General features: G+C 51.0%; 1 protein-coding gene across 1 annotated transcript in view; it reads right to left on the bottom strand.

The window, feature by feature from the left end:
• RNF220 (ring finger protein 220) overlaps window positions 1–18650 on the bottom strand; it is a 228736-nt gene that overhangs the window by 37669 nt on the left and 172417 nt on the right. The window lies entirely within an intron of this gene.

The following is an 18650-nucleotide window of genomic DNA, read 5'->3' as shown; positions in this document are numbered from 1 at the left end:
GGTGGCCAGGGAGAGGTCAATGGGGGAAAAAGGAGACATATGTAATACTATTTGTAATACTTTAAACAATAAAGAATTTAAAATAATAATAATAATACAAATGACAACTGTCAACACAATAGCTTTCTGGTGTGAATGAATCAAAATTATACCTATATTTTTTGTCAGACAGGCAAAAAATATAACATTTTTTGGTGTGCCACAGAATTTTAGTAATTAGTTTATGTGTGCCATGAGATGAAAAAGGTTGAAAATCGCTGCTCTAGGCAATCAAACCTTGATCACTTCATTTCACACAGGTTAGTGAAGGTCTCGGTTTAATCAGACCATCGCCCAGAATACCAGGTCCCCCTCTCTCTCTCCTGTCCCCTCACTGCTTCCACACTCCCAAAATCTGGAGAAGGAAGACAAGAGGGAGAAAGGAGATCCATCCCTGCAGTCATTCAACACTGTCCACTGCCTACCCTCAGCAGTGGGACATGGACTAGAGTCAGATCTATTTCCTGCCCTCGAGGCCCTCACAGTCGAGTGGAAAAGCCTGGAAAGGACCCAGGTACATGCCATCTTCCAGGGTGGCTTTCTCTCCCAGTTCCTCACTTTTCCCAGGGTTCCTTCTCCCCACAGCCCCTTCTTCCCTCATTCTGCATGCTGGACGACCTTGTTCCTTCTTCTGGCCCTCATCCCCACCTGTGCCCTCCAGAATCTGTATCCCTACCCCAGGTCCCTCCATGTTCTGCAGACCCCTATATCCAAAGGCCTTTTGGACACCAATGCCTGCATGTTCCCAGAGAATCTGAAACTCAACAATCCAAAAAGGAGTTTTCCCCCCTTTCCCCCCTTTTCAGACCTGCTCCCCTTCAGCAGTGCCCATCTCAGTTAATGACATTTGCATTCACCTAGTCGCCCAAGCCAGTAACATTTGCCTCAACCCCCACATTTATTTAACCACCAAGTCCTGTCTGTTTTCACCTTCGATATTCCTGGAATCTATATTCTCCCGGTTCAGGTTGTACCACCTCTCACTTGGCTAACCTCACTGGCCTCTGTGAGTCTCAGATTCTGGGCGCTCCCCCAAAATATCCTTCGAATTGTGTGGTCCCAATACACAAGGGCACATGCGTATACCAGTAGTGCTGGCTATACTGGCTTGGGGGCTGGCGGGAGCCTAAACTCTGTCCCCACTCTGTCCCTGACCGTAACCAGAACACACCCTGCTGGGAAGGAGCCTGAAGGTTGCTTAGTACACCCCCTTGGGACGCCTAAACCCCCTCCCTTGCCACTTTCCCCACCCAGGGCTCCGCTGGCCTCTGCTAGTAGGTATAGGGTTGAGGAGCCCCATTCATCCAGAAACATCCCTGCCTATCCATGTGAACTTTAACTGTAGAAAGAAAGGACAGCTTTAGCCTAAGCCTGGACTTTTCTCCCCGTCTCTTCTGCCCACTGGGGCCCAGAGAAGGTCAAAATCAGTTTGAGAAAGAATAAGCTGTCCCAGTGATGATCAAGATGGTTGCCTGAGAGGGTTGCCAGTTTAAAAATATAAGATGCCGCCCTAACCAGTTTGGCTCAGTGAATGGAGCGTCGGCCTGCGGACTGAAGGGTCCCAGGTTTGATTCCGGTCAAGGGCATGTACCTTGGTTGCGGGCACATCCCCAGTAGGGGGCGTGCAGGAGGCAGCTGATCGATGTTTCTAACTATCCCTCTCCCTTCCTCTCTGTAAAAAGTCAATAAAATTAAAAAAAAAAAAAGATGCCTAGTTAAATTTGAATTTCAGATAAAGGATGGATACTTTTTAGTGTATGTATGTCCCAAATGCTGCATGGGACTAAAAGTTATTCATTGTTTTTCTAAAACTCAATGTACCTGGATGCCCTGTATTTTTATGTGCTAAATCTAGCAATGCTATGCCTGTGGGACCTCCCAGGTCTGGCCGAGCACAAGAACCCGCCTCCCTCTGACACAGCCTGAGGATGACCACAGCTCTCCTGGATGCCTGACTGAGTCGTCTGAGAGCTCAAAGGAAGGAGTAATTCATTCTGGGTATGTGTCTTGAGGAGTTAAACAAACAAACAAACAAACAAAATGGTTAACCAAAAGAATGAAATTGAAGTTGTGACTTAGAAGTGTTGCAGGCAGAGAATGGGAGCAAATGAATGAATGAATGAGTTTTGAGTTCCTTGTGGCAGGGACCATTTCTTATCCATCTTTATATCTATAGACAATTGAAAACAGACCTGACATAGACTAGATGCTCAAAGATGAAGCAAGGGAGAGGAGAAGAGGAAGGGAGGGAGGTGAGGAAGGGAGGGAGGTGAGGAAGGGAGGGAGGTGAGGAAGGAAGAGCAGGTTGTGCTGGAAGCCAGATGACCTTCACAGAGCTGGGGTGTCAGCTGTGGAGGCTTTGTTTGTGTCAGGATGGGGAAGGTAAGGTTCTATCTAGTCTGTGTGACTAGGTCTCTGAGGAGGGCAAGGGGCCCTGCTGATCCTGTGCCGTGGCCGTGCCTCAGATGCTCAGGGGACAGCTGGCAGGCAGCTCTGAGTAAGAGAAGCCGGTGTAGCGTTGGTCTGGGAGTGAGGAGATGAGGATTTGAGTCTTAGCTCTGCCTCTCACTTCACTCAGCCAGAGAATCTCAGGGTGAGTGAGACCCTAGATAGTCTCCAGGCCATTACCTATATTTTACAGATGGGAAAACTGAGGCTCAGAACTGGAAGGGACCCCTGTGCTTAGCGCTTGACCTCACTGCCTCATTTATTTGTAAGTTCAGCAAATATTTCTTAAACAATTATTCTACTTCAGGTATTATTCCAGGAGAAGCTGGAATTCAGAGATAAATAAAACACACGCTTGGCCTCAAGGAGATCACAAACTAGTAGGGAAGCCAAAAGGGAAAGTTAGTGATTGGAGCCAGTGCAGCCCTGGTCAGGGCTGAGGGGGGCATGACTGGGTACTCTGGGTGGAGCAGGAAGGGGCAAGAGGACGGCTGCTAGGGGCTAGGAGAAAGATGAATAAGAGAGTTGACAAGGCTGTTGAAACAGATCACTGAGGCAAGGCTTAGGGTTTAAGGGTGGGGGGGAATAGAGAGGAGACTGGAGAAAGAGGGGGATCCAAGGCATGGGGTCTGCCTGAGGTGGAAATATGAGGCTTTAAGCCCCTTTTAGCTTGGAATGCCAACTCTGGCTCTTAGGGCTCCCAGAGCCCAGATTCCTCCCTCAAGCCTGGCACCAGCCTTCAGCATTCCCATATACCCGTTCTCAGTTCATCTGTCTTGCTGCCACAGAGATCTACTTTTCTGAAACTGAAGCTTGGCCTCAGTTTCCCTGTTGGGACAATGGGCCCTCTTCCTGACTCCCAGCATCAGGAATAGCATTGACAGAGATCTGCGGAGGAACCCCGCAGCCGATGCTCTCCATCCCAACCCCGTTTTCTCAGGGGTTGGAGTGGCAGGTGTCAGCGTGGCCATGGGCCTCCTGCTCCCCTCCCCCGCTGTGTTCCCTATAATTTTATATTGAGACCTGTGGTCATGACGTGGGTTTTACTGCACTAACGACATGGCCTGCCCAGGTTTAATGACAAAATCCATACTCTGGCCCTGGGCCTGCTCCTCGTTTGCATAATTCCCAGAATACAGCTCCCTGAAGCTTTTGACCTGGGCCATTACAGTGGCCATAAAATGGGCCATAAAACCGCTGGGGATGGCCCAGAGGAGGGGGCCGTGGTCTTGCGGGGGTGGGAACAAAGTCCTCAGCCCCCTACTCTTCCTCGGCCTGGGAGGAGGCATCCTCTGGCTCTCCCCTTCCACAGTTCCCAGGCCGGACAGGCCTCCAGAAATCCTTAGCCCAGCTGTCCATCAGATGCAGAAATCACAGGTAGGCAGACCGAGCCCACCAGCGTCAGGCTGTCAAAAAGCATCTTCTCCTTGAGCATCCCTTACTCCTGCCCTCACCTCCCATCCCATAGCTGGCCAAGCCCTGTGCCACAGGTGGGTCTAGGTCATTTGGGCCCATGTTCTATCTTGTCCCTCTGCAGGAGGCCTAGTTCCCCAGGGAGGTCAGGAGCCAGTCTGAGCAGCACGGTGGGGAGACACGGGAAACATGAGGGGATGGGGACAGGGACGGGGACGGGCTGTCAGTGCTAAAGATGATGAATGGAGGAGGTGAGGCAGGAGGCCCAGTGTTATCGGCAGTAGATGGCGGGTGCGGGCGCTCGCCGCTCCTGCTAATCCCCGGGCGCTGCCTCAGCCCTTGCACTGATAACGAGGAAATGGGACTGACAACAATTTTTAGCTGAGAGATTCTTCACCAAAATGCCAGGCGGCCGGAGGTCTGACAGCGCCTGATTGAGTGTGTGAGTGTGTGGGGGGAACGCCCGCAGCCCCCTCCCCTCCCATGCAAAGATGGATCGCTCATTCCGCCTCCCGTCCACATTCATTACCGCGCCTCCCTCCCGCCACCCCCGTTCCCACGGCACCTGCCACCTCCATTTCTCTGCCTGCCGCAGGTATCCCTGGGAGCACGAGGAGAGCGGGGAGCAGAGGGGACCCTGACCCTATCCTCAGCTCAAAAGGCCTCGAGGTGACTGCAGAGTCAGGGCGGAGAGTCAGGCCCTGCCTAGAGGCTCCCTGGCTGTGTGACCTCTAGAGGGTCTCTTTCCCTTTCTGAGCTGCTGGAATACCTTCCCCACCAGAACACAAGAGGCTTCAACAGGAAGTGACTGGCTGTGGCTGTGAGGGGGATACGGGCAGGCTGAGGAGAGAGGGGAGGTCAAGCCAACTAGCTGTTTCCTTGCCTGGGCCAGACTCTGGTGGTCCAGCCCTCAAGCCTTGGAACAAGGCCTTGGGCACCTGGGGTCCCAGTTCAGCCCTCTGCTGCCCCCCTCTGTTGGGAACTTCGGACCATTGGGAGCAGGCAACTCCAGGGCTGGCACAGCTGCTCCTAGGCCACCTTCCACGTGAGGCCTGTGCAGAACTGGACACTGGAGGATGAGGGTCTCGTTCAAAGGGGAAGTCCTGTCCTAGCTGGTTTGGCTCAGTGGATAGAGCGTCAGCCTGCGGACTGAAGGGTCCCAGGTTTCATTCCGGTCAAGGGCACATGCCCAGTGGGGGACGTGCAGGAGGCAGCCGATCAGTGATTCTCTCTCATCGTTGATGTTTCTATTTCTCTCTCCCTCTCCCTTCCTCTCTGAAATCAATAAAAATATATATTTAAAAACAAAACAAAAAAACAAAGGGGAAGTCCTCCCTCCTTAGGTCACTAATCCACCTTCGGCCCTGCGACTCCCCACCATGTGATGGCCTCTCTGGCTTGGCCTGTTTGGTTTTGTCCCAGTTCTGTTGCCCGGGCTTCCACTCCTACCTCTCTGTTCAAGCAGCAAATCCCAGCGGCACGATCTTTCCTCTACAGACCCTAAAAGGATGGGCTTGACTGCCTGGTGTCTGACTTAGGGAGGAGGAGGGTTAAAATGAAGGCGAGGGTTAACCCTAAAGACAAATGGCATTGGAGGCTGGAACTTCTAAGAGTATGTACGTGTGTCTATGCATGTGTTTGTATGTATACACGTGTGTGTGTCCTGTCCTTCCTCTCCCTGCACCCCCTAGAAGGGCCTCCATTTCCTAGTGACCAAGACACAGAAGAACCTTCAACATTCAGTGGAGTTACTTCTTAGTGGCTGTGAGACCTGGAGCAAATCACCGAACACTTCTGAGCTTCAGTTTCTTCTTGTGTGAAACAGGGATAACGACGAACTCCTAGGACTTTGTGAGTATCCAGTTAAATCAAGGCTGCGGACAGGTGATGAGTCATTAGTATCTCCAGGAGGACACTGGCACAGTTTGTTGCTTGTGCCTGTATTGACCCCATCCCGATACCAGCCTGGCTTTGCCCTGTATCTGGCCTTCTTCCCTGCTATGATCAAGGTTGTGCATCACTCGGTAGGTAGGTACCTGGTCCTTTTGGCCTCCATGGAGTTCCTTCTTCCTATCCATCCGGACCCATATACCCATTTATTGGTTTGTTTGTCAATATATCCGCCCATCCATTCCTTTATCCATAATAACAATAACTGTTTATTGACTTATTATATGTTAGGCTGTAGGGTTAGTGCTGCACACATTTCATCTCATTTAATCCTTACACTGGTCCTGTTGAGGTTAGGTTTATTATCACTACCACACTGATGAGGAAAAGGGAGCGCAGAACAATGAAGTGACAAAGCTAGAAGGTTCAGAGCAGGGATTTAAATCCAGGTATTTCTGACTCCAAAACTGGTGCTCTTAACCAGTGTGGCCGGAGCAGGGAGAGCGAGGGGCAGAGTGTTGAGATATGATGATAGAGAGGCCAGGTCCTGGAGGATGCTAAAAATTACATTAGTGATTTTTTTTTTTTCTGACTCCAAAACTGGTGCTCTTAACCAGTGTGGCTGGAGCAGGGAGAGCGAGGGCAGAGTGTTGAGATATAATGATAGAGGCCAGGACCTGGAGGATGCTAAAAATTACATTAATGATTTTTTAAAAACATACAAGCGAGAAGCCATTGCAGAGTTTTAAGCAGGGAAGTGATGTATCAGACTTGCATTTTAAAAAGATCTTTCTAATGGCAACTGCAGGAGGCTGTTGAGGAGGTTATCTCACTAGCTTAGATGAAGCATAACGGTGGCTGGTCCTAGCACGATGATGATGGGGAACAGAAGCAGGTGGACTGCACGTGGGGATAAAGGACAGAAAGGAGTCAAGGATGACTCCAAGGTTCCTGGCTTGTGCAACTGCTAGAGGTAGACCATTTACTGACTTGTGAACAGGAGGATGAGCAGCGGTCTTGGCAAGGAAGCAGATGAGCTCTGTTTTGGATGTACTCTGTTTGAGGAACTAAGACATGTTGATGTCCATGTGAAAATGCTGAGGAGGCACTATATGTAAGGCAGGGATCATTATGGAACTGGAGACATTGACATATAGATAAGAACTGAAGCTCACTACTGCATCCTCTGTGACTAGAACAATGTCTGGCATATGGTAAATAGTCAATACATCCTTACTGAATGAATGAATAAAAGAATGATGTTAAGAGTAGGTGAGATCACTTGAGGAGAGAGTGTACAGTAAGAAGAGGTTGCAACAGAACCCTAAGTGTAACTACAACAGGTGGAAGAAGTTTAAGTCAACAAAGACTAAGAAGGAACAGCCAAGAGGAAGATGAAAACAAGTGTGATGTCATTTAAGTGAAGAAGGGAGGACTTCAAGGAACGGGGGGAATGTTATGGATTGGGTCACATGCTGCTGAGAGGTCAAGGATATAGGGTATAAACAGTGTCCCATCCACCCATCATATCCACAGTGCAATTACCCTCCACTTCATCTATTCTTCATCCATCCAAACCACCTAATTGCTCATCCATTCTCCCCTCTCATGCATCCCCTTCCTCCTTCTCTTCTCTCCAGAAAACCATGATTGGCACCTCTGCTGAGTGTGGGGCAGGAAGAGTTAACATGCTGACAGACGGCATTTTTTACCTTCAGTCAATATGAACAAGGCCCCAAGACTATGATTCCAAACATCTGGATTTCATCAATATGTGATCTGTCATCGTATATTGGCATTCCCCAGTCCCTGCGCCAGAGCAATGCGGCTGGTTTTATTAATACGTCAAATACATTATCCGTGTAATACACTTGTCTGGCTGGGGCCTCCCGCTGGGGCGGGGCGGCGGATTTGAATGTATGATGAATCAGTTTGCATTACATGTTCGTAAGTCATCATTTGTCAGGATTAATAGGCATCTCTGGTCGAGGAGGTGGGGGTGGGGCGGGCAGAGGAGAGATGTGTATTTAGCTGTGGCCCATGCTTATCTGCCAACGCCCAGAGATGCCCTGAGAACAGCTGTGCACCCTCCTGCCCAGACCCCAAGGCAGTGGTTGGTACTCGAGGGGTAGAGGTGACATTTTTAGCAGTTCCAGAGTCACTTGGGAACCAAATAGGCCTATTTGTCTCTGCTTTGGGCTTGCCAAGCAACCAAAAGGGATATGGCAGGGACCATTTGCACAAGCTGGCTAATTCCTACTCATCCTTTAAGACTCAGAATTCCTTCTTCTAGGGAGCTTTCTCTGGCTTCCCCAGACTTCACTAGGTGCCTCCTTTGTGCCTCTGTGCTACCTCTAGTCACACCATGTTATAATGGCCTAATCCGTGTCTATCTCCCTCCCCACACCATACATTTCTTGAGGGCAAGGAGTAAGTTGTTTACTGCGGTAGCCCCAGCATCTAGCAGAAGGCATAGCCCAAAGTAAGAGAATAGTATTGTAGTAGTAAGAGCAGAAATCAAGAAATGTTCCTTGAATGAATGAGTAATGATCCCTAACCTTGTTAATCCCCTCCCCTCCAAAGACGCAGATGTTAGCTGGGAGATGTGGGGTTTTCTCGGATTCCCTGTCCCCACCCTGGCCCTGGTCTGGTCATCTCTCTTACTGGATATGCTTTTCTTCACTTGCTCCTCTTCCTTCCATAAAACATGTGCAGACCTCCTCACACGGCACCAGGTTCCTTCCATGTGACATATGTACTCAGGTATAATACACAGGGGTGACAGGTTCATGCCCACGGGCCGTTGCCATCTTCCAATCTCCCTCCACTCTGCCCGCTCCACATGGCCTCCTGCTCCTGGTGCCTTCACCGCTATTGTGATGGACGCTATTTACTGTCTCTAGCAACAGAGGGAGCCTAGACTGAGTCAGACACGGCTCCTGGGTGGCCGGTGGCAAACATCTGCCAGACAGGCAGGTGGAGGTCAGCCTGTGTGGACAGGTTTAGGCTCAAACTTGGGCTGGACCTGGAGCCAAGGGCGCTGGGCCAAGGCACAGGCAAGTTCACTGAGTCTTGGGCATGGAGCCTGAACCCTTGGCCACATGAGCTCCTAACCTGTTTAGAGGTCGTGTGGCTTTAGGGGCCACTGCTGTTTCACATGGCTGACCCTGGCTGTCCCAAACACAACTGTAGTCTCTCTCCTCTCCTAAAGCTACAATTCCGTTCCCCTCCTCTCTCAGCTAATAACTTCCAGAGAGCGCCCTGGGCTGGGCCAGGCCAGTGGTGGCTGGGGCAGGTGGGCCTCCCAGAGTTCCCTTGGAGTAAAGGGCCTGATTCAGGAAAATATCCACAGGTGGACATGCACTAAGTACATCTCAAATGTCGACATGTGTGGGACAGGTGCTCAGACAACTGTGGGTATTTTTTCACATCTAAACAAACACACCTGAGCACCTATGCATATATGCAAACACAGACTGAGGGTACCTGTATCCTCCTGCCCGTGTGCCCACACACTTCACTCTCCCCCAGTGCCTTCCTTGCCATGGAGCCTAAATGCGAGGACTGTACTGTTTAAAGTAAATCCAAGTGTGCTTTACCCCCTGCTGGCTCCGACTATGGGCTTATAAAAATGAAGTGGGAACCTCCACAGCTGTGGGCCATAAATCCTGAACCGCTAAGGAGGGCAGTGTTACCTGCTTTCTAGGCTGGTGGGTGGAACCTGGGGCGCTGCTTAAAAGTGCCTGCAGGGCTGGATGGCAGCGGGCCAGCTGCCTGGCCTCAGGCACTGCCTGCTAGCCCAGCCCAGCCCAGCCCAGCCCAGCTGTCTCCAATAGACCTGAGGGGTCAACAGGCCAGAGCCCTAAGGGGTAGCCAGGACCAAGAGAGATGCAGAGAGAAGTCGAGGAAGAGAAGGGCTGGGGTGGGCAGGGAGCAAGACAGCCACGTGCTGCTAAGGCTGAGGGGAGCCCTCGCATCTGGAGATCAATTAGCATCAATTACTGACTTCATTTAATTGTCGTCCAAGATGAATTTGTCATTTTTAGCTGGGAATTAATGGGAGACCTTCACCTCTCCCTGGCAGCAGCTGCAGAGCCCACAGCGGTCACCTCAGCCTCCTAGGAGCCCTGAATCCTGCTTGGGGCTGGGGCCAGGCAGGGGCAGGCAGCTAGTGGGGCTTCTGCTCCCTGGGCGTGCTCCGGCCTGCCCCAGGCCTGGCCAGCCTGGCCCACTGGGGCCCAGGGCCGAGGTGGGGGCCGTGGGTCCTGTGTAGCAGTCCTTTGCAGCCTCTGGCTTCAGCCAGAAATTAATTTGCTGGGCTGAGCATGTTTACCTTTTCCCAGCAAAGGCGAGACAGTAAACAGCGGACCAGCGGCTGAAATTGAATTGATAACTGCATCAACGTGCCAGATAACGCCTAAAATAATACGCCGATAAGGAAATTCGATTTGATTTGCTGCTGCGCATCAGATTGGCCCCATCTGTAGCTGCCTGTAATCATTTTCAATTGCGTTGGGAAACCTTATTTGTCCTTAAATATTTCTGTCATTTTTCATTGCTGGCGACAGATCCTTGGGCAGGTGGCAGGGGTGCGCTGCCTCCTGGGCGCAGGGTGGCGGCCGAGGAGGAGGGGTGGTACAGACTGGAAGGGAAAGAGGCAGGGAGCAGGCAGCCGGGCGGTGACAGCTGTTCCTCCAATCAATCACGCTGTCGACAGGGAGGGACGACTGGCTGGCAGAAATTGAGTTTGCCTCACAGGGGACGATTGAGCAAATTAATAGCCCATTAGCCAAGCAGTGACCTGAGAAATGAAGGTGCAGGGGTTCCTGCTCACTCAGGCCGGCCTGGGTGGGGCAGGGCAGGAGGAGGGTCTGGGGAGGGAAGAACCGGGAGGCGGGTTCGAAGAGGAGGGAAGGATGTGTTGAATGGGATGGGGACCACGGGTGGAAGTGGATGATGCAAGAGCAGAGATGCGAGGTTGCGGGAGGTGGGGTAGAGAAGCAGGGTGTAGGAGAGATGCTGGGGAAGGAGGTGGGCAGAGGGGGCTCCACTGATGTCTCCTTGCTCTCTTCCCATCATGCCCTTTGGGACTGAGCACCATGCTAATAAACTCCTCTCCATCCTAGGCGCTACTCCCTTTCCTTCCTCTCTCGGCTTTCCCCCAAACCCACATATCTCCCGAGACACCACTCCCTGCAGAACTCTTCAGTGCAGGCTCCTGGGCCAGCTCTCCCACTCCAGGCTCCTGGGCCAGCAGGTAGGGTCAGTGTCTTCCTTAGTGCTCACTGCCACTTCCAGCCACTGCTTCTCCGCCTATGGGTCTGAGGTCAAGAACCACCCTGCATCCCTATCACGGTTATCCCCCTCTCTCCACATTCGTTGAGGACTTTGACACTCACCTGTCTACCCCAAACCCCGTCACTGGCCTGACCCCCATTCCTGTTATTGTTCCTGCACTCCACTTCCTCCTGGAGGACTATGTGATAGAGGCCTCTCCCCCTGAGCCCTCTCATGGCCTGTGTACTTGCTCCTCTCTTTATTCTCCCATCTCCCCTAACACAGTTCTAGCCTGGACCCCAGGGAGCATCCCTGCAAACCTCTCTTGCCAACATACTCATGCTTGTTACTGCCTTTGTGTTTTCCACTATCCAACTATTCTCGTTTTTGTCTCAGACACATAAGCGGCTAAACATAACTGGAGAAAAATCACAAAACCACGAAGATATGTGCCAATAAAAAATCATGGTGCCCAATTTCAGCACTGCTCAGCAATCGTTTTACATGCCCTTCATCAGCCCTATCTCCCCTTTCCCACAGAGAAAATCCAATAATATTTTACTATCTTGAGTCCCCTCCTCATCTACTGTCCCCCTCTCTCATGAGGTGGCCTTGCTTCCTACTTCACAGAGATTTGAAGTTCTTAGGCATGGATTCCCTCAGCTTCCAGATCCACACTCACCTCCTTTTTTCTTCTGATTTTGGTGGAGAGGTACCCGCCCTCTCCCGTTTTAGCTTAATCCCTGCTGCTGTACTTAGAACCCTATTCCTGACCACGTTCCTTGCGAAAGCTGTGGTGGTCCTGCCTCTCTCCGGCACCCCCCTTTTCCCTCCTCATGCTTCACTCCATCAGCACATACATGCAAGAGTCTCCCCCGCACACAACTTCAACAACTCATCCCATAATGCACCTGGAGGCAATGCCCTTTCCTTCTCCTTCCCTTTTCTCCTAAGATGCTCCGGGGAGTCTTCCTTGCTGTTCATACCCCTTTATCTCCTAAACACTTCCTCACTCACTGCAACCTGATTTTCACCCCCACCACTCTACGCTCACTCAAACCGCTCTCAATCAGATCCCTAATGGTCATCATTTGCCAAATATAATGGCTACTCCAGCTATATTCATTTATTTGTTAATTCAATAAATATTTATTGTCTTCCATGTACTAGGCACTACACCAAGATCTAAAAAACAATGAAATTTATTTCTTTATGGAGCTTACACAAGAGTGAGGCCATAAAATAATTACTTAAAAACTGTAAAATTGCAGTTGTGCCAAAGGGAGGTGAACAGCGCTACGGAGCCTGTAAGATGGAGATCGCCTGCTCAGAGGGATCCAGAAAGGCTTCCCTGAGGGTGAGACAGGCTGAGATGTGATGGATAAGTAGGAGTGGATTGATGAGGAAAGGAAGTGGTAACACCGATCAAATGCTTACTCTGTGCCAAGCACTGTACTTCTCAATCCCCATTTTCCTAGTATAAAGGAGGAAACAGAGGCACACAAAATTCGGTAACGTGCCCATGGCAACCCGGTGAGGGGTGGTGCTGGACTTTTAACCAGAGTCCATGCTCTTAACCTCTCCACTCGACTAACCTCTGACGTTGGCTGTTATCCTCACAGTCATCCACTCCTCTCTCTGCACACTCTATGCGTGATCTCTACTCTGCTTTCATTCCCTCAATTCGTCCCTCCAGCCCTGACCCACCTGTGTCACCGTGTACTCGGCTCTCTACTTGGAGGTCCCACAGGCTCTTCAAGTTCAACTTGCCTGAAACGGGACTCATCTATCTCTAGACTTGACCTTTTGCTTTTTCTATTTCAATGAATGGCACCACCATCCACAGACCTCCCTACACTGGCAATCTGGACTCAGTCTGTACTCAGGCCCCTTCATCCAGTAAATCAACATCTTCGTTGTTTGTACCTTCTAAGCATCCTCAGAACCAACTCCTTTTCTCCATGCCCTGGTCCAGGCATCATCATCTCCCGTCTTCACTCTTAAGCCTCCTTAGACATCTCTCTCCCCTCTTCTCCATTTGTCTCCACGTCCAGAAGGATCTTCCTCAAACACAAATTGATCCTATCATTCAGCCACTGAAGACCTTCCTCGGCTCCCAAAGTCCACAGCATAAATTCCGAACTCCTTATCACACCAGCCCCTCTCCAACCTCATATCCACTCCAGCAACCCTGTGTGCGATGGCGGTACAAGACCTACCCCTTCACTTAGTCTTCTCACTGCCAATAATGGCCACGACATCCATCTCCCCATGGCCAGCTGGTAACCCCCAAGACCATACCACACAATACTTCCTCTTCGAAGTCTTCCCTGATAGTTAATTACTCTCTTTTCCATGCTGTTTCTTATATGTCTATGCCTCTATATTGCACACATATAACACTGCAATTAGGTGTTTATCCACCTGTCTCCCCTTGCGGACTCTGAGCTCCTGAGGGCAGGGAGGTTTCTGATCCATTCTGGTACACTTGGGGCATGACACCGGGTCTGGCACAGAGTGGGTAGTAGTGACTGTTGAATAATTCAGTGGCCAAGTTAATGGGAGGAGGACTGGAAGGGACTGCAGGAGAATGTCCAGAAAGGATGAAAGATGACGGTGGGTGGGTGGTAGAGGTGGGGGTGAGAGAAGTGGGAAGAGGGGAAGGAATCCAACGAGGTAATGTTGAAAACTCCTTTTGCCTAAATGAAACCTGGCTTCACAGTCAGTGAGAGGCAGAGAACCCAAGGGTGTTAAAGGGTAGAAGCTCCATAACTGCTGTTCAGAAAACCCCAGTGTTCACAGACCTGGTGAGAAGAGGGTGGGCACTGACCACCACGCGACACACCAGACAGTAGAACCATATGCCTAGAAACACTGACAGATAGAGATGCCGCCAGGACACCCTCGTGCTCAGAGCAGGTCCCCAGGAGCCTCCTCCAGCACAGAGCCCTCTGCCAGTCTCCAGGCCAGCCCAACACCCCACCCGGAACCCCCAGGCTGCTCTCTCTCTCTCTCCCACCCTCCACCTCTCAGCAATTTCCCTACCCAAGAAAGCTCTAAGGGTTTCAATTACCAGCGCATGGGATTTAGTGCCCTGGGCTTCTCTGACTGGAGGAGATTTATTTGAAGGTTTAGTGTCGTGGAGAATTCACGTCTTCACTCCCAGGAGCCCAGCTTCCGTCCTGAGCCCCTAAATCAGGAACCAAGATGGGCTATTGTCACTTACCGCATTAGCCTCGTTAGCGGACCAGGAGGGGTGATTAATAGCAATGCACACACAGCCATCCTCTCGCTGGCCGCTCTGCCTCTGCGGGTGACCTGGGAGAGGTGGGGAGGGGCTGAGCCTGGGCTAAAGCCCGGCACCATTGCCAGGCAGGGAAATCCCTGGCCCTTCCAGATCTGGGGACAGTTCAAAGATTAGCAAGCCTAGATGAAGAGAGGCCAGCCGAGGCCTCTGGGGCCTGACTCCTGAAGGGGTCAAGACAGCAGGAGAGTATGGGGCTGGTTCTAGGATTGGCCCAAAGTGTACCTGTGTGTGTAAGAGAGAGAGAGAGAGAGGTGTGTGTGTGTGGCATGGAGTGTGAAGGGAGGAAATGGTGTGTGTGTGTGTGTGTGTGTGTGTGTGTGTGTGTGTGTGAAGCACGCAGGGAAGTGTGGGCATGTTTATCTCATTTCCCAAACACCCTTTGAGTGCTTACTACAGGCCAAGTGATATTCTAAGAGCTAAGATACAACAGTGAAAAAGAAAGACAAGGGGAGAAAGAGGAAGTGTGTGTGAGAGAAGGAGGCCTGAGTAAGAATGGGAGAAAGAGAAAGAAGTGTGTGAAAGAGAAAGAAAACATCGTGGTTGAGAGAGATATGTGACTGTATGAGTGTGAGAGAGAGGCTGGCCTGGGAGACAGAGCGAGGACTGTGTCTGTGAGTAGGAGACGGGAGAGGCAGGTGGAAGGGAGCCGCTTGAGAGATGTTTGTGTGAACCAGGGTGTGTGTGAGAGAATGGTGTGCAGGGGACTGAGAGGAAGGAGTGAATGATGGAGATGTAGTGTGAGTGAGGAGAGTGTGAGGTGTGGATAGGAGGGAAGGGCACACAGGGGTGGAGGGGAGGGAAGAATGGGGGAGCAAGGGGTATGTGGTGGAGGTTTCTCTGTGTGTGAGTGACAAAGGAGGGAGGAGGAAGGGAGGGAAAGAGGGAAAGAGAGAGAGAGAGAGAAAGCGAGAGAGAAAAGGGTGTGTATATCTATGATGAGAGGGTGTGTGTGTTATGTGACAGAGAGAGAATGGAGTATGTGTGTGAGAGGGTGTGTATATAAGAGGGAGATGGTGAGAAGAGGAGAGTGAATGTGTGTTTTCTCTCTTTTTTGTCTCTGTAAATTCTCCCCTCCATGTCCCCTTTATCCCCCAAAGTTTTAGAGTCAGGCTAACCTAGGTTTGAATTTCAGTTTTGAGAGCTTCATTCATTTATGCATCGATTCATTCACCAAACTGTACTGCGTATCTGCTAGCTTTTACCGTCCTGCGCACCATTTTTCTTACCTATAAAACAGAGACTAATAGGGTGGTTATGATAACCCAGTGATGTAATGTATTAAAATGTCTTGTGAGCACCTAGAATTAGGAGCTAGATACATGTTGGCATGGTACCTGGCATGTGGGTCAGGAATGGGAGCCACTGAGCTAGGTCTTCTGCTGATCCTGACTCCGGTCTCTCTTCTTTTTCCACCCCCTTACCGCCTCTCTCTCACTCTCTCTCAATCACAGCTGAGCCATAGTATTAATTATTAGAACCAATTGACTGTTTAGACTCTGATGTTTTAACTAATCACCACTAATGGCAATCACAATCATTTAGTTCTCAGGCAAACCCCTCTCATAGCTGAGAGCAGACTAGAGCATGGGGGGGGGGGGGTGGAGGAAGATGGGGGGTCCAGCAATAACTGGGATCTGGGAATGATGGGAGGGGGACTACCGTCGCCAGAGAGGCTCCTCTTTCTGGAGCCTGGCCCTCTGGACCAGCCAGGTCCCCTGGAGTCAGTCAGATGAGCCCTGCCTTGAAGGTGGGTTGACTTCCTTCCCCATCCTCTTACTTCTCTGCCCTTTGGCCTCAGTCTCCCCTAGTGACTTAGAATTATGTCATGGGAGTCTCCAGCAGTCACACTCTGGATCAGAAATATCCTAGCTGCTCCCCTCCCCTGAGTTGCTTTTCAATCGCTGTAGTTCTTAAAAGTCCACTTCCAGCACGAGTTGTTTAGACAGAGGTTCAAATCCCACCTCCTCATGGGGCGTTGGGATGCTGGTTGGGACGGGAAGGTGCACCTGTCCATTCTGGCTGAGGGCGTAGTGGAGCGGGCAGGGACATGGTATGTGCTGCTGAGCATGGACACCTTCTTCGCTTTGGGGCCTCAGAGGCCAGCCTGCACCCAGCCCTGCCCCATCCTGAGGCCCTGTCCATCCTACACCTGCTTCAGCCTAACTGGGGAAGCTAGACCTCCAGAACGCAGGAAAGCCTGCTTCAGGGTGGGGTCCACACAGTGGTGGTGGTGGTGGGGGGGGACCATATAGAGTCCAGATGTCCTGGAGGGAGTGGCCTAGGTGCCCGTGGTCAGTAGGTGTCGCTGTGGCTCCAGCACTGGGAGGGGGTGTCAGGCAGGAGGCCCTGGAGCAGCTCAGGTGCAGCGTGCCCCTTGGCCTCCCCTGCTCCCCCCTCCCAAGCCCCAGCCCCCTTCAGGCTCCCAGCCAAGACAACTTCCCCAGAGCTTTTCAAACTTCAAGGGTAACACTTAGGGGTTTGTGTCAAAATGCAGATTCTGATTGGGTAGCTCTGGAGCAGGTCCCAGATTTTGCATTTCTACAGAGCTCCTAGGGGAGCTGCTGCTGGTCTGCGGGACACCCTGTGAGTAGCAGGGGCCTAACCTAGCTGGCTGCCTAGTGGGGGACACTGCCTCTGTCCCTCCCAAAGCCAGTCCTCACCCGCACCCCTATTTCCTCAATAAAGCCCCAGACCAGAGGCCTTGGCTCACTGTTGGGGATCCCTCTTTCAGAGACGGGCTCAGCTAGACCAGCACAAATCAGGAGGTTTCTAGGGAAGCTCTGAAGAAAAACTAACCCCAGTCCTCTGAGCCAACCCAGCCCTCCTGTCCGAACTTCCATATGAACCCGAATTCAATTCTAATTCCCCCAATAACCCCAGGTCCCACCTTCGGAGCTATATCCTGATATTCACCTCAGCCCAACCTCTGTGCCCCCTTAAACCCAACATTTGCTTGGGCTCTCCCTTGCTTTAGTCCTATCCCAGGACTGAATGCCCCCTTAGCCTCTCTGATGACCTTCCTGGTCCTCTGCCATACTTCCTTCTCGATGCCAGTCTGAGCCAGGACAGTGGGCAAGAGGGGAGGGGACATATGCCTCACCAAGCTCATCCTGGCCTCAGCAATGGAGCTCAGGCATCTGCCCCAGGCAGAGGTAGAAGCAACTTGGCCATCTAGTTGTGACTAGGCATTCCCACACTCTCTCTGGAAGGCCCATTTCTGGGAGGCGGGGGGAGGAGGGGAGGAGGGAGTCTTATCTTTGCTCCATGTTCTCTTCCGTCCTCAGGGCTCCCTTTCCTGGGATGTGGGAAAGGCAGAAAGGAAGTATGTGCATCAGTTCAGCCCTGATTGCAGGTGAAAGGGAGTGTGTGAGTGAGTGTGTGTGAGTGTGTGTGTGAGCGTGTGTGTGTGTGTGTGTGTGTGTGTGTGGGTGTGTGGCCGGTGTGGGGACAGGCAAAGCCCCTCCAGGGCTTTACTTTCTAAATCAAGGTTTCTCTGAGGGACCCTCCTCTTTCCCAGCCCTGCCCACCATCTGGCCTCCTGGGCACCACTACCTCTGCATTTATAAAGCACGTCAACCTTTACGAATAGCTCTACGGTTTTATTTTTATTTTATTTTTTAAAATATACTTTTATTGATTTCAGAAAGGAAGGGAGAGGGAGAAAGAGATAGAAACATCAATGATGAAAGAGAATCATTGATTGGCTGCCTCCTGCACTCCCCACACTGAGGATCAAGCCCACAACCTGGGCATGTGCCCTGACCGGGAATTGAACCATGACCTCCTGGTTCATAGGTCGACATTCAACCACTGAGCCACCTGGCCAGGCTAGCTCTATGGTTTTAGAAATCACTTTCTCATTAACCACTTAAATAAAAGGACCCTTTTGAATACCTTGGAAAAGTTACTTTCACTTCTTTGTGCCTCAATTTTCTTGTCTGTAAAATGGAAAGAGTAAAAGTACCTACTTCATAGGGTGATGCGTGCCTCAATTTTCTTGTCTGTAAAATGGAAAGAGTAATGGGGTGATGAATGAGGTCTTTTAAATAGCACCTAGCACATATAAGCCCTTTATGTCAAGGGTTTGATATTATTGTTATTAATATCCTGGGATAGTTAATACTGTAGGTGGGGAAAGGTAAAAGTACTTGTCCAGAGTTGTCTCTAGAGAGCTGAAACATGAAACGTTTGGCTCCTGTAGTCCAGTGTCTGTCTACTACACTGAAAACATCTGGCCAGAGTGATCACATCAGGAGCTAAGCCCACCTGAGCAGGA

Source organism: Myotis brandtii, unplaced genomic scaffold, assembly GCF_000412655.1.
Source record: "Myotis brandtii unplaced genomic scaffold, ASM41265v1 scaffold235, whole genome shotgun sequence".
In the NCBI taxonomy this organism is placed as follows: Eukaryota; Metazoa; Chordata; class Mammalia; order Chiroptera; family Vespertilionidae; genus Myotis; species Myotis brandtii.
Note: the sequence above shows the minus strand (reverse complement) of the source record. Positions and strands in the feature narration are given on the sequence as shown.